Below are 13,264 nucleotides of genomic sequence, written 5' to 3'. Positions count from 1 at the left end.
CCATGAGTGAGACTCCCCTGTCCACCAGTCAGATTTAGAGGCTAAGGAAGACTGTGAGGCAAAAACACAAGGTAGAGGAGCCTAGTCTCAGACCAAGTGGAAGATCTCCTGGCCAAATACAGAAATAGAAAATGATGAACTGAAACTGTTAGCCAAGCACACAATACATGCCTATTGTATTAAGCTGCTGAGGTCTGAGGTGCCTTTGTTGCAGCAATTAGCCTACCCTAACCAATAAAGGGGCTAAGGTCATGAGTATGACCCCGAGCCCTGGCCATCCAACTCTGCGCAGGCTTTGGGGCATGAAGGTGGCTAAACAGGAATTTGGATGATCAGCAGAAGCTCATTTTAACAACTGGAGAAACAGCTCAAAGGACACAGCCTCCTGACAGCAGGTCTCTGCCCAGCGGGAGAGCACATGATTACGAAGAGTCCTTCCATCCAGATAATGGAGTCAGCCACTTTTGGGGGGCCTCATGTAGGTAAATCTGCAGAATGATTAACCAAACTGACTAGCTCCCGCAGAGTTTGCATCCCTGGGACTCCTCACAGAACAACAGAAGATCATCTGCCTGCGACGACTTTAGATATTGAACTAGGAGGAAAGAGACTAAGTGACTTTTCTTTCAATTAATAAGTAAAGTCTATTTTATTGTAAGAGTAATATTTGGTCATGGGGGAAATAATTAGAAAACCAGAACAGAAAGACAAAGTGCCCAGTTGTACCACTACTTCATCCAGACAAAGCGTTGCCAAACTGTTGATACATTTCCTTCCAGAATTTTTGCCTGGCTTGTATTTTTATGTGGTGACGATTATACACAAATAAAGCATCGTGGTTAAAAGCCAAGTTCAAAATGTCAGATTTGAGAAAGACAAATACCACATGATATCACTTATTTGTGGAATCTAAAATATGACACAAATGAACTTATTTACAAAACAGAATCAGACTCACAGACAAAGAAAACAGACTCAGGGTTACCAAGGGGAACTAGGGAGAGGGATAAATTAGGATTTGGGGATTAGCAGATACAAACTACTAAATACAGAATAGATAAACAACAAGGTCCTACTGTATAGCACACGGAACTATATTCAACAGCTTGTAATAACCTATGCTGTACACCAGAAACTAACACAACATTGTAAATCAACTATACTTCAATAAAGATAAATAAATAAATAAAATGTCAGATTTGCAGCCTGTCTCTGCCTCTTCCTAGCTCTACAGTCTTGAACAAGTTACTTCACCTCTTTGCATCTCCATTTCTTCATCTGTAAAATGGGGACAATGATTTACACCTCATTCATCTTGTGGCAAGAATTAAATGACAGAATGCCTCAAAGCAGTTAGCACAGTGTCTGCCTGGCTGAGACAAAGCACTTATGAAATGCGAGCTGTTGGCTGTAGGCTGGGAACACAATTATCTATCTTGATTGAAAGAAAAGAGCAGCAAGGCTTTCTGATTATAAAAGTGATATTTCCTCATTGTAGGCAATTAGGAAAACATGGCAAGACATCACCCAAAAGAAACCATGATTTCTGGACGCCCTGCAGCTCCATTTCTCCTGTATTTTGTCCTCAGGGAGACCCAAATTCAGGGGCTCCCCAAATCCAGGCAGTTTGGAGTTGAAGGAACCTCTGGTGTCAAAAGAAAAAAAGAGGGCGTGCGGAGAGGGGAGCCCAATCCCGAGCTTGAGTGAAGGCGCCACATATGAAGATGGAAGGGAAAATCGACAGGACAGCAAGGGCAATCTAGCCCCTTATTTCAATAGCAACGGTATTTGACTTTCATGTCTCATAACTACAAAAGAAAAACAAATCAAGAACTGCCTAAAGAGTATTTCTCAAGCACTCTCGTTTTCCTCTCTGCACAAAGTCTGGGCAAGAAAAGCAGACAAGAACACGTTTCCCTCCACCAGCTCCATCTGCCTCCCTGGGGAAGGGGAACCCTCCCTTCTCTGTGATGGGAACATGCTCTGACTTCTAAGTAGCATTCAAGTTCAGCAGTGGGATCAGCCTTCAAGCCCTAAGCATTTCTTAATTATGTCAGTTTTTCTAGGCATTAGCTTCTGCCTTCCTGTCTGCTTAGGACAATGTTAAGCAGTGATTCTACAGCCAAAAGGATTAGGAATTGCAGGCAGGTCAAAGTCATGATTCCACACGGAGCTTGTGGCGTGAGCTAAGGTGAAACGCACTGCATCCATCCCTCAAAGCTTCAGAATACCTGTCGCAGATAAGGATAATGTTGTCCTGTGGTTCATGCCAATGCTACTCAAAGTCTGGCCCATGGACCAGCAGCTCCAGCATCAGCAGGACCTTGTTAGAAATCCAGACCTGTGGAATCAGAATCTCTGAGGGCGAGGCTCAGAAATCTGCATTTTTAACCACCTCTCCTGATGATCTTATGCAAACTGAAGTTTGAGAAACACTGGTTTACTTATACCACCTTCCCTAGAGGGTCAAGCACTCATGAAAATACTATTAATAATAATATATAAGTAATAATAATCCCTAGCATTAATAAAATACTTCCTACGTGCTAGAAACTGTTATTACTCATTATGTCTCTTTACTCCTCGTAACAATCCCACAAGCTAGACACAATTATTATACTCGTTCATAGATTAAAAAAACTGAAGATTAGGATGGTCATGTAACTTGCCCAGGGTCACCCAGCCTGGGAACGATGGATCCTGAGATTGAATCCAGGGCTGTTTGATGCAAAAGTTACTATACATCTCAACTGCTCTCTCTTTCCCTCTCTCATTCTTCCATTCAGTCAGCCTGCCTGCCTACCTGTCTCTCTCTCCCGCCATTCAGGACTTCCTCAAGGAAAAGTTCCCGATGGCATCACCTTGCTGTAGCAGCTGCCCTTTCTCTGGATTCAGGCATCTGAATAATAGATACCCAGGAAGCTGACCAAGGAAGCTACAACTACTGGGAGCCTGGAAGCTATAAGGAAATGGCTAGCCCCCTCCAGTCTTCGGCATGAGTTTTAATGACAACTGGGCAGGTTCAAGCATCCTCAGGCTGCCACTGTAGTGGAACTGCTTGGCACAGCCACAGTGGCATGCTTGGCACTGTCCCTGTTCCTGCTGGCATGGGCCAGTGCCAGGAAGGAGTGGGCACCAGTGCCAGGCAGTGGTGCCAAGCTTCCCCAGTGGGCTATGTTGCCACAGCAAGTCGGGCAAGTGGCAGAAATGTAAAAACTGCTTCTCACAACTGGGGGGTGGGCATGCAAGTCCACCGAATCATTGTAGGCTCTCTGCAGGCAGCTTGCAAAGGCTTTGGCCGCCTCGCACGATGGTGCTGGTGGGGGACCAGGGCGGAGATCAATTCAGGGAAGACCCAGCTCTGGGACAGACAGCAGGCAACTAGCAGGTGATGACTGACTACACGAAGAAGGTTAAGTTCTCTTTGCCACCCTTCCTTCAAAGGTTTAGATGCCTCTATAGGGTTGTTTTTCAACGTGTCCTCTTCTTGCCCCTTCCCATTGAAACTGGGGTTAGAAGTTACTGGGCAGAGTTTTTTTGACCCTTGGTATTTCGCTCTCTTAGGTCATGTTCTATGGAAAGCAGACCCTGAAAGAAGATTCATGTGTATGTGATTTATCAAAGAGATGTGTCCAGGACAGACAGGTAGAAGAAGCAGGACAGAGAAAGGTAAGAGCCAAGCAAGTCCGGGGTCTCAGGCAAAGCTCCCATGAGGCTGTGGGGAACTCTGGGGCATAAGTTACATCTCAGAGTTGTCTCAGCTTGTGGCAAGGGAGCTGGGCTCTCGTTCCCTTCCGTCTTTGGCTAAGGTTGGTGTGTTTGTGTGTGTGTATGTGCACACGCATGTGTGCCTGAACATGTGCAGAGGAGCATCAACTCAGACACTTTGTCTCTGCCAGCCTGTGAGCAAAGCAGGTCCGATAGCCCAGGATGGTTTTTGGAAGATGAACCAAAGGTGCTTGACACTGAAAGCCACTGAAGCTCTTGCGGGGACCCTAAAAGAATTCCAGGGGGTCTAGACAGAACACCTACATTCTTTACCAGACACTGTTCCTCTCATTTTATTAACATGTGATAAGCGTTACCTGTGAGTTAAAAATCATTATCATCATTTTCAACATTGACTAGCATCTCTGACCAGGCAAACTGCACTGAGTAACGGGCTAGCAAGTTACCAAGCTGTTCATCCCAATGCTGACCCCATAAGGAAGATGGAAGACAAATACCAAGTAATCCCTCTTCCAGAGGGAAAGAAAGAGAGGTAAGTCCACTAAAGCATTTTACATGTCTCATATGAAAGCCCTGTGCAGTCACCTGATGTATTTCAGAACCACTGTCACCTTCACACCTCACTCGGAAGCCAGGCAGTCTGGGTCTGAATCCCAACTTAGCCACTTAATTCCAGGCAAGTTGCTTAACTGCTCTGTGCCTCAATTTCCTCATCTGTGAAATGGGGAGAACAGCACTGGCCCCCTCAGAGCGTTGTGGAGAGGGTGACGCAAGTTGACTCCGGAGACCCACTGAAGGCAAGGAGCTGGCATGCAGTGAACATTCACTCAGTGGGAACTCCTACCATTGCAGTGATATCATTATTCACAGCCTCTTGGGAAATGTCTTGAGTTTTGCCCTAACCAGGGTTCAGAGACGCGAAATTAATTTCCCAAAGCTCTTCAGAGGGTTGACTGTTTATCAAGAACAAGGATCCAGAGTTCCTCATTTCTGTTCCCTGCCATCCACCCTCTCTCCATCACTCGAGTCAGATGTTTGGTAGTCCTGGTCTGATCACTTTCTCTCCCCCTCAGGTTGACAGCTCACCTTCTCAAATATCAAAAGTCAGCTGCTGCCTAGCCCCAGATCTCACATTTAACTGTCCTGGCCCAGATGGCTTCAGCTGTTACCATTCACAATCAGCTTGGCCTTTTCCTGGTGACAATCTCTTCAATCTAAAGAATCCAGGACAAGGCCCAAATTCACCAAGAAACCCCTGATCCTCTGATAGACTGACGTCATGGAATTTGTTTCCTCTTCTGATTCCCAAGGCACCACGCTATTTCCACCTGGATGAGATACCGTATCTTCCCTAGGGCTACTCTGGAAGTCACAAGTTAAATCATGTTCACTGTCACGCACGCACCCCCTCCCCTACATGTTGAATAACTTATGGTACAAAGACTGTTTCCTTTGTGAATGAGAAAATAGGGGTTCAAAGTGAAGTGAGTCACCTACAGTGACACTGCTGTGGGATGGGGAGTACTCAAAGACATGTTCGCCTGAACTCAGAAGGCCAGCCTCCCCGCTGGTGGAGGGAGTTAGTGAGAGCTTGACTGGGAGTCCCGCCCCATTCCAGATGTGCATGCGCCCCACACTTCCTACATCAGGCACCTGTGATGTTCTGCCCAGTGCTTTGTCCGGCCATAGGAGCTCAGAAGTGCCAGGGACTCCACGCCTCTGGGAACAGCCCTCATCCAACAAGGGGCAGGAACTGGGGATCAACTCCTTCCTCCTGGGTGGGAAGCTCTAAAGTGTGTTCTACTCAGTGTCCCCAAGGCCCCCACCAGGTTTAGCCCTGGTTGGCCACTGGGAGCTGCTCATTAATGCAGCGATCTTGCCCTCACAACCCCCAGTCCCTGAGCAGTGCCCTGGGATCTCCTCCTGAACACACAGCTCGCGCTTCCCTCCCGTGTCTGCTTTTAGAGGAAGTCAACCAGAGACACAGGCTGAGTCCAGGAAAGGCACTTCACTGGCGTAGGTCTCCTTTCCTTCCACACACCTTTACACGAGGGCGTGGGACTGGCCATGGGGCGGCTTTCTGCTCTGTCATCCTATGAGTCTAGGAACCTCACCAGCCCACAGATGAAGAATGGCACAAATCTAATGAAATGTGAGTTGCAGGAGAAGTTCATGGACCTGACTCTCCCCACTTCTGCCCTTCACTCTCTCCAAACTGGGCTGAGCACCCCCAAGCCCTAGGGCTGCTTTGTTGTGAACAAGATGGGGGCCCAGCGGCCTCCCGAGCTGCGCAGGAAGCCCTCTTGCCAGTGGCTGGCCCTGCCGTCCTCCCTTCCTGTGGATGTGCTGGGAACAGCTTCCCCTTTGTTTGCCCCTCTGATCCCCATCTGCTCAGCAACTGCCCAAATTCAATTCGGCGTCACGTGCCTCCAGCCTCCAGCCCTGCATTGTCTCTTAGGAATCACTCCAATCCCCCCAAACAAAGGCCTTCAAATCGGAATAAACCCTCTGACATCAGCCTGGCGGGTCAGGACGCTGAGCAGGACAGTCCCCATACCCGCTGCTTTGAAACCCTTTGGCTTTGCTGACCTCTGTCTCACCCCCCTCTCAACGCACTCCCCCGTCACCACCAGACCAGACACCACATTTCCGGGTGGACTGAGCCCCTGTGCTGAGCCAACAGGACCCCCTCCATTTTTTTGTGACCCAAACCCATCCTTTTTTGAAGTTCAGCTTTGTCCTTTTACAGAAACGAACCTTTGTAGGGTCTGATTTGTGCAAAGTTGGCATCATCAGGGTAACATCAGGCAGGACCCCATGTACCTCTGCCCGGGATAGACTAGGAAGCCTATTTTCTAGAAATCCTTCAGTTTCTCAATGACTGAGTTCTAATTCACTTGACTTTCTCCAACTTATGCAAAGATATTCTTTCTTCTTCTAGAGGGAGATGTGCCCCCACTTAAACCTGTGATCACAGATATTTCATCATTCATTATGCCTGGAATCCAATTTAAAGATCAAGCTCTCCCATCTCCCCGTGGTGCTTCAGATAGGGCTCGGCTGGAGAGTTTTGCTGATGCCAAAGCATAACTGAACAGGCAAAATGTCTCCCAGAAACTCCACTTCAAGGTTGACGCCATATGCCTGCCTGAAAGATGGCAGCAAAATGCCCCATTTCCTCCTCCACCTGTTAGATCAGTCCTGGTCTTGCTTGGACATGACAAGAGTTGTTCCTTTGCTTCCTATCTGGCAAGCCGTGGCTGCTATTTCAATAGGTTTTATGACTCACATATCAACTTACTTCCACAATTCAATCATTTTATGGAAAATCAAGATAAGAATTCCCCGAAACTTTCCTTCTTGGAAATATTAAGCTCACCTCACACCAAAGAAGTATGGTCTTACGACGACATCTTAGAATGGAAAAAAAAAACATCTTTGCAAAGAAAAGTTCTCAAAGGTTTCACATAGTGAACTTGTTGATTAGTCAATTCAGGACACATTTATGGAAAGTTTCCTGCGTGTCAGACAGTGCCTAGGTGTGTGGCATGATGAGACCAACCCTTCCCACACTGGGACATATTTTTAGATTTTCTTCAATAAAAAGAAGCAATTTATTGGGCTCTTTGAACCCTTTTGTAGGAAACAAAAAGGAACATAGTGGTGGCCCCAAATTACTCCACTGGTAGAATAAGAAATGGCTCAGGAATAAATCACAAACATGATTCCACCAAAGACAAAGTCAACCTTCCAGAACTCTTCTCCTTCTCTCCTCTTCTATATTGTACGTGTAGGTCTCTGACAAGGTAGAGATAACCAGAGACATTGTTACCCAAGGAGGAGTCTACTCTTAAGAAAGAACCAATGCTTTCAGAGCACGTGTATGTCTGCAGGCAAGCTTTTAAAGCTCAAGGCAGGAAACTGTCAAATGAATGAAGGGGGAAACGGACAAAGGAGTTTAGGGAGGCAGAGGGGCTGAGTTAAACGTTCCCTTCTTCAACATTTTAAGGAGGACACAAGTCAGTGGTTCTATCTGATATCATAGAATCTACTCCAGGGTCACCGCTGAACAAACCTCCCACACAGAAATATGCCATGGTGCCACTGCATGTGTGAAGTTCATCGTTGATAAACAAATTGGAGAATATCAACACTAGACAGGACTTCAGAAATGAGCTGAGAGCAGTTCTCGACCAGGGGTGGTGCTGCCTCCTGCAAGTATGTGGCAGGGTGTGTGGCATGATGTTGTGTTTCACTACGACCAGGGGAGGACCCCCCTCGCTGGTTTCAGTAGGCATGGCCAGAGATGCTCGATGACTTGGAATGCCCAGTTCACCCCACACAACAAGTCACTGTCCCAGCCAACCCACCTATCGTACCCCAGTTGAAGCAGCCCATGAACCTCATTTACAGAAAAGGTGAGATCTCAAGAAATGAAGTGAACTGCCCAAGGCCAGAGACGAGGATAGGGCTGGGGTTGGTAACCCAAGTTTTATATTACACATCAGGAAATGAGATCATTACTTTTTTCTCTTAGGGACACTCTGAAATGTTTCCTTACGATGGATTCTCCCCAAAGCCAACTTTAAGACATTGGAGTGTGAGTGGTGTATTTGGGCAGTATGGTGGCAGAGTCAGGAAGTGAGACAGGGAAGGGAAGGCAGCCATAAAAGGCAGGTTATCATATAGGTTCCTTCTGTGGGCAGTGGAGGTTCAGTCTTGCTGGGGGACTCTGGGGGATACTGTAGAACAAGGTTCAGACTTGTCTCATCTGAGGGATTTGAGAAAACTGGGGTATTGATCCTCCAACTTTACCCTTCAATGACTGAAGGCTGCTCCCAGGAGCATTAATTCCCAAGCACTTCTGGCCCGCCCTGCTTGCAGTCTGAGAAAAAGTTCCCAGATGGAGAACTGTAGCTACTAGAAGTCGGACTCTGTCCAGGTAAGCACCGGAACAGTGAATGTCAAGAGCACATGGATGGGCATCAGTAGCATCTGTCAGAGATGCAAAGACCTAAAGTGAGTGGTGTGAGTCCAGTCACTTACGTGAATCTAACAACCTGGGCTGGTAGAAATTGCTGAAAATTATTTTTAAAACACTTGCTTTTCTGTTTGGAACAGTTTATAGCATCCAGTTTTGAACCCCCAAAGCAAACTTGGCCAAGGGCCCCTTATGAAGCCACAGGCACTGGGGCGTGGCCATTTAGGGGGCGTTAGAGCCATAACTGCATTTTTTAAATTTCTCTCTTTGAAGTGGTTGCTGGCTTTCCCAGCTTCAGTCCCTAACTTTCAAAACAGGAGAGCTACTGCAACACACACAACAAAATCCAACAAAGGCCACCAAGGTTTCTAACCACACTAGTTTCTGTGGGTGTGGGCATAGTGAGCGAAGGTAGCCATGGGCCACAGGAAGGAAAACACAGCATCACTTCCCAGAAGCCAATGTCCAGGCACCACTAGCCACACTGGCCTCCTTGTGATCTTCTTCAGGTGACATTCTCTAATGTTCTGTCATCGAAATATATTATTTCCAGTTCATGAAATGAAGTCATGGTTGCAATCCTATGAAATCCTGTCAAACACTCGTCAGCTGCCAGGGCACCATGAGTGTGCCCTGGGAAACGTGTGTTAACGTGGGGGTGGACACACATACACACACAATGGCCTTTCAGATTAAAGACTCTGCCAAAGCCTTTCTTTCCCTCAGTAGGTGAGAGAAATCATCATCAAAAAGAGAAAACAGTGAAATATCAGCCTCACAGACTCCTGTATTTGGCTTTGTAACTAATTCTGTCAAGTGCTGACAAGACTTGTGCTCAGAGAAAGTGCACGCTAATGGGGAGGGAAGGGAAACCAACAGTTCATTGGACACACTGTTAGACACTTTTGTATCTGTGTCATTTAATCTTCAAAACAGCCCTTGGAATAAGCATGACTATTAACCACATTGTAGAGGCCACAAAACAAGACTGAGAGAGGCCATGGGGCCGGCCCAAGGTCACAGAACCCGGGAGGCTTCGTCAGGACGCCAACCCAGTTCTCCAGGCTCCAAGGCTGCGCCTGCGCGCCTCAGGCCCGCCGGTCTTCTTAGCGGGAGGCCGCACTTTGTGCTCACTACTTGGAAGTGACGATTCCCAGATGGCTTTAAACATATTTTTTAAAAAGCCATAATTTTAAAAGACAACAAGGAGCCTTACAAAAAAGGTTGTTGAAAATATATACAGGACTTAAGAGCAATAAACTGTCCAACCACATCGACTTGGACACATGAGAAGATCCCATAGAAAGCCACAATGACCTTCACTTTAAAGAGCTTTGACACGCCTGCATTGCTTTGATGCCCCCCCGCTCCTGTGTAGTGGGCAGGGCAGATGCCTGCCAGCTACGTAATAGGCTGTTTGAGTGATGGTTGTTGTTCATCATAGAAAATTCCACATAGGTCTTCGGTAGGCACTGCTCCACAGGCCCGAAATGGGTCATGACAAGAGATCCAGCATCTCTACCTACAGGCACTGGGCTAAGGGTGCTACATGTATCATTTTGTTTATTCCTTGCCATGGTTCTCTAGGTAGATATTATTATTCCCATTTCACAGATGGGGAAACTGAGGCTCAGAGAAGCTCAGAAAAGCATTCAAGTTGTCAGTGAGTGACAGGGTCAGGATTGCTCTGGGAGCAGCTGGCTAACCCAAGCCCCCAGCCCCAGCCCATTCCTTGGTCTGAGCTCTTTCTAACAACACTGACGTTTTCACTGAAGTACCCAAATCTCACCCCTTCTCTGGAGACATTCTGTAGAAGAGCTCTCGCGCTGATGGCTCAAGTGCTCTGAGACGCACAGTGAGGGGAACGCTGAGATTGATGCTAAGCTCAAAGTATACTTCTGTGCCATGTTCTCACCGTTACTGAATTCCTCCCTGCTCATGAACTCTCCGGGCCTGCCATCTGCCTCCCGACCCCTCAAGGGCAGAAACGGCATCATTCAGCTCCATTTCCTAGGGCTCCAGCATGATGCCTGGCATATAATCAGAACTGAAGACATGTGCATCGATGGATTGATGAATTTACAGAGAAATGGCTTCCGCTTTGTCCTAATTAAAGCCAGAGCAAAGAAACCTTCCTGACCTCGAGGGCCAACTCATGCTACCAATTATGGAGATATTCAGAGCCAAATTCTTCTATATTTAAGACAATTTTTTAAAGGCAATTGTTAAAGGTTTGGAGAGAAGTCTGGTTTCTGTTCTCCAGTATCCTATTTTAGGAGACCTGCAATCCCACTAAAGGTGGTAGACAGTCCACCTGACGTGTACACAGTGTGCATGCCACTGCCCAGAATTGCAAAGGATCCCACTGGCTTCACCAGCAGCGATTTATTGGGTGTATTCTAGATGCTAGCTCCTGAAAGCACAGGGACCAACACAAATTAATCAGGGCCCCGCTCCACAGAACTTACAGTCTAGGAGGAGAGACAGATTGATTCTATCATCATACTTTGAATGTACAACTGCCAAGAGGAAGAAGCACTCTGCGGATGAGGATGGGTCTAGAACAAAGGAAACTCCCCAGTTGGGGAGGGGTCAAAGAGGCCTCCCTGGGGAAGCTTGAAGAGTAATCTAAAGGATGCTGAGGCACAAATCAGGGGAAGGTGGTGTAGGGGGAGCATCTTAGCTCATGCAAAGGACCTGTGGGGCCTGACAGTAGGCTAGAGTGGCAAGAGAAGAGGGCAGCAGAGAGGAAGATGCAGGAGGCAGGGCCCATGCACAGTGCCTCCTGGGCCATGTGGGTTCTAGGCTAAGATCCCTGGTCACCAGGGTGGAGGGGAGACACTTGGGAGGTAAAACGAATGATCTGGTGATAGGTTTGATGCACGGGGGTAGGGAAGGGAGAGGGAGACCCACAGGGAGCTTACAACCTAACTGGGAAGCTGGGGGCACTGGAGGAACTGGGAAGCTGCGGGAGGGGGAGGGGAGAGCTCAGAGGGACCAGGAAAGGTGAGGTGGGCCTGGATTCACAGGCAGGAAGTGGGGAGGTTCTTAAGGGGGAGGAATTGCTCTCCCCAAAGAGAAGAATCAAGGGGACAGGGAAGGGGAGCCAGGTTACTGTGGAAGATTTATAAGGAGACTGGAAACAGGCCGATGGAGGGACCAGGGATCTCCAGCTGTGGTCCTAGACCCCTGCCCTGCAGCACCACCAGCGAACCTGCTAGAAATGCAGACTCTCAAACACTGTATTGTATAAATGAACTCTGCTGAGACAGTAGAACTCAAATGTATTCATTGAAAACAACAAGAGATAAATATGTGAGATGATGGATATGTTAATTAAGTAGATGGAGGAATCCGTTAACAATGTATACATACATCAAATCCCCATGGTTTATACTTTAAATATCTCACAATTTTATTTGTCAATTATACCTCAATAAAGTGGAATAAAAAGAATGAATGAATGAATGCATATTCTCAGACTGTGCCTCAGCCTTGATAGATCTGAGAGCAGAAACCACCGAGCCGTGGTGTTTCAGTACAATTGCTAGAGCAGGTTAATTGTGCTGTATGCTCAAGGCTGAGAACCACTGCTCTGGACCAGGGCTTCTCAAACATGAATGTGTCAATGAAACCCCTGGGGATCATGTTAAACAACAGACTCTGACTCCATGAGTCAGGGGTGGAGCCTAAGATCCCACATTTCTAACCAGCTCCCCAGGTGATGATAAGACTAGTTCCAGAATCACACTTTGAGCAGCAAGTGTCCAAGGGGTTAGGGGCCCGTTCATCTGCTCACGGGTGACAAAATAGCAGTCAGTATAAAGCCAGAACATCCTCTCTCCGGAAACCTGAAAAATGGCACACTCCTTAGCCAAATTTCTTCCAGGGAAAGCCCACCACAGGCCCCTCACTCAGCAGGGCTGGAAAAGTAACCAGCAGATAAGAATAACCCATCCCATCCAACAGCCTGGCTGGAAAGGAGGTAAGAGATTTGAATCCAGGGACAACTGGGTATGTGTGCTGAAACTCACTTTCATGTTCTCCTCAAGCTATTTTTTGAAATGATTAGCTCCTTTAAGGGGGGAGTTTCATTACCTCCAGTTGGCAGAGAAAGCATCTTTAGACGGAAATCATCTTTGTTCTTTCCTCTGTGTGGCCCGGAAATAGAGGGAACCAAGCCCCTTTGGCTGCTACCAAAGTGCCTAAAGCCACAAAGCAGGGAGTCTGGAGCAGAGTGACGGGGCACAGGTCAACAGGAGACACAAAGGGGGGAAAAGAGCAAACAAACACCAAAGGTAAACGGGATGTCGTCAGGGTTTAGTCGACTTCCTGTCCTATGAAATCCACACTGTCATTTCCCAAACACAAAATCTCCTCATGAGAATGAAACTTAAAAGTTCTCTCTTGGGACCAATTGAATCCTGATGAGAAAGCCCCCTTGATGCTTTTTAAGAGCTAATGTGAATCAGTTTTTTAGGGGGAGGGGAGATGTGCAAAGTGGCAAGAAGAGAATCAATAATTGAAAGACTTTGAGTTGGAGTCTGTGTGGAC

The 13,264-nt window shown here is 47.2% G+C and overlaps 1 protein-coding gene across 1 annotated transcript in view; it reads right to left on the bottom strand.

Annotated features, from left to right (window-relative positions):
• NHS (NHS actin remodeling regulator) overlaps positions 1-13,264 on the bottom strand; it is a 337,575-nt gene that overhangs the window by 178,912 nt on the left and 145,399 nt on the right. The window lies entirely within an intron of this gene.

The sequence above is a fragment of the Vicugna pacos genome, chromosome X (assembly GCF_048564905.1).
Source record: "Vicugna pacos chromosome X, VicPac4, whole genome shotgun sequence".
In the NCBI taxonomy this organism is placed as follows: domain Eukaryota; kingdom Metazoa; phylum Chordata; class Mammalia; order Artiodactyla; family Camelidae; genus Vicugna; species Vicugna pacos.
This window is presented reverse-complemented; position numbering and strand designations above follow the sequence as displayed.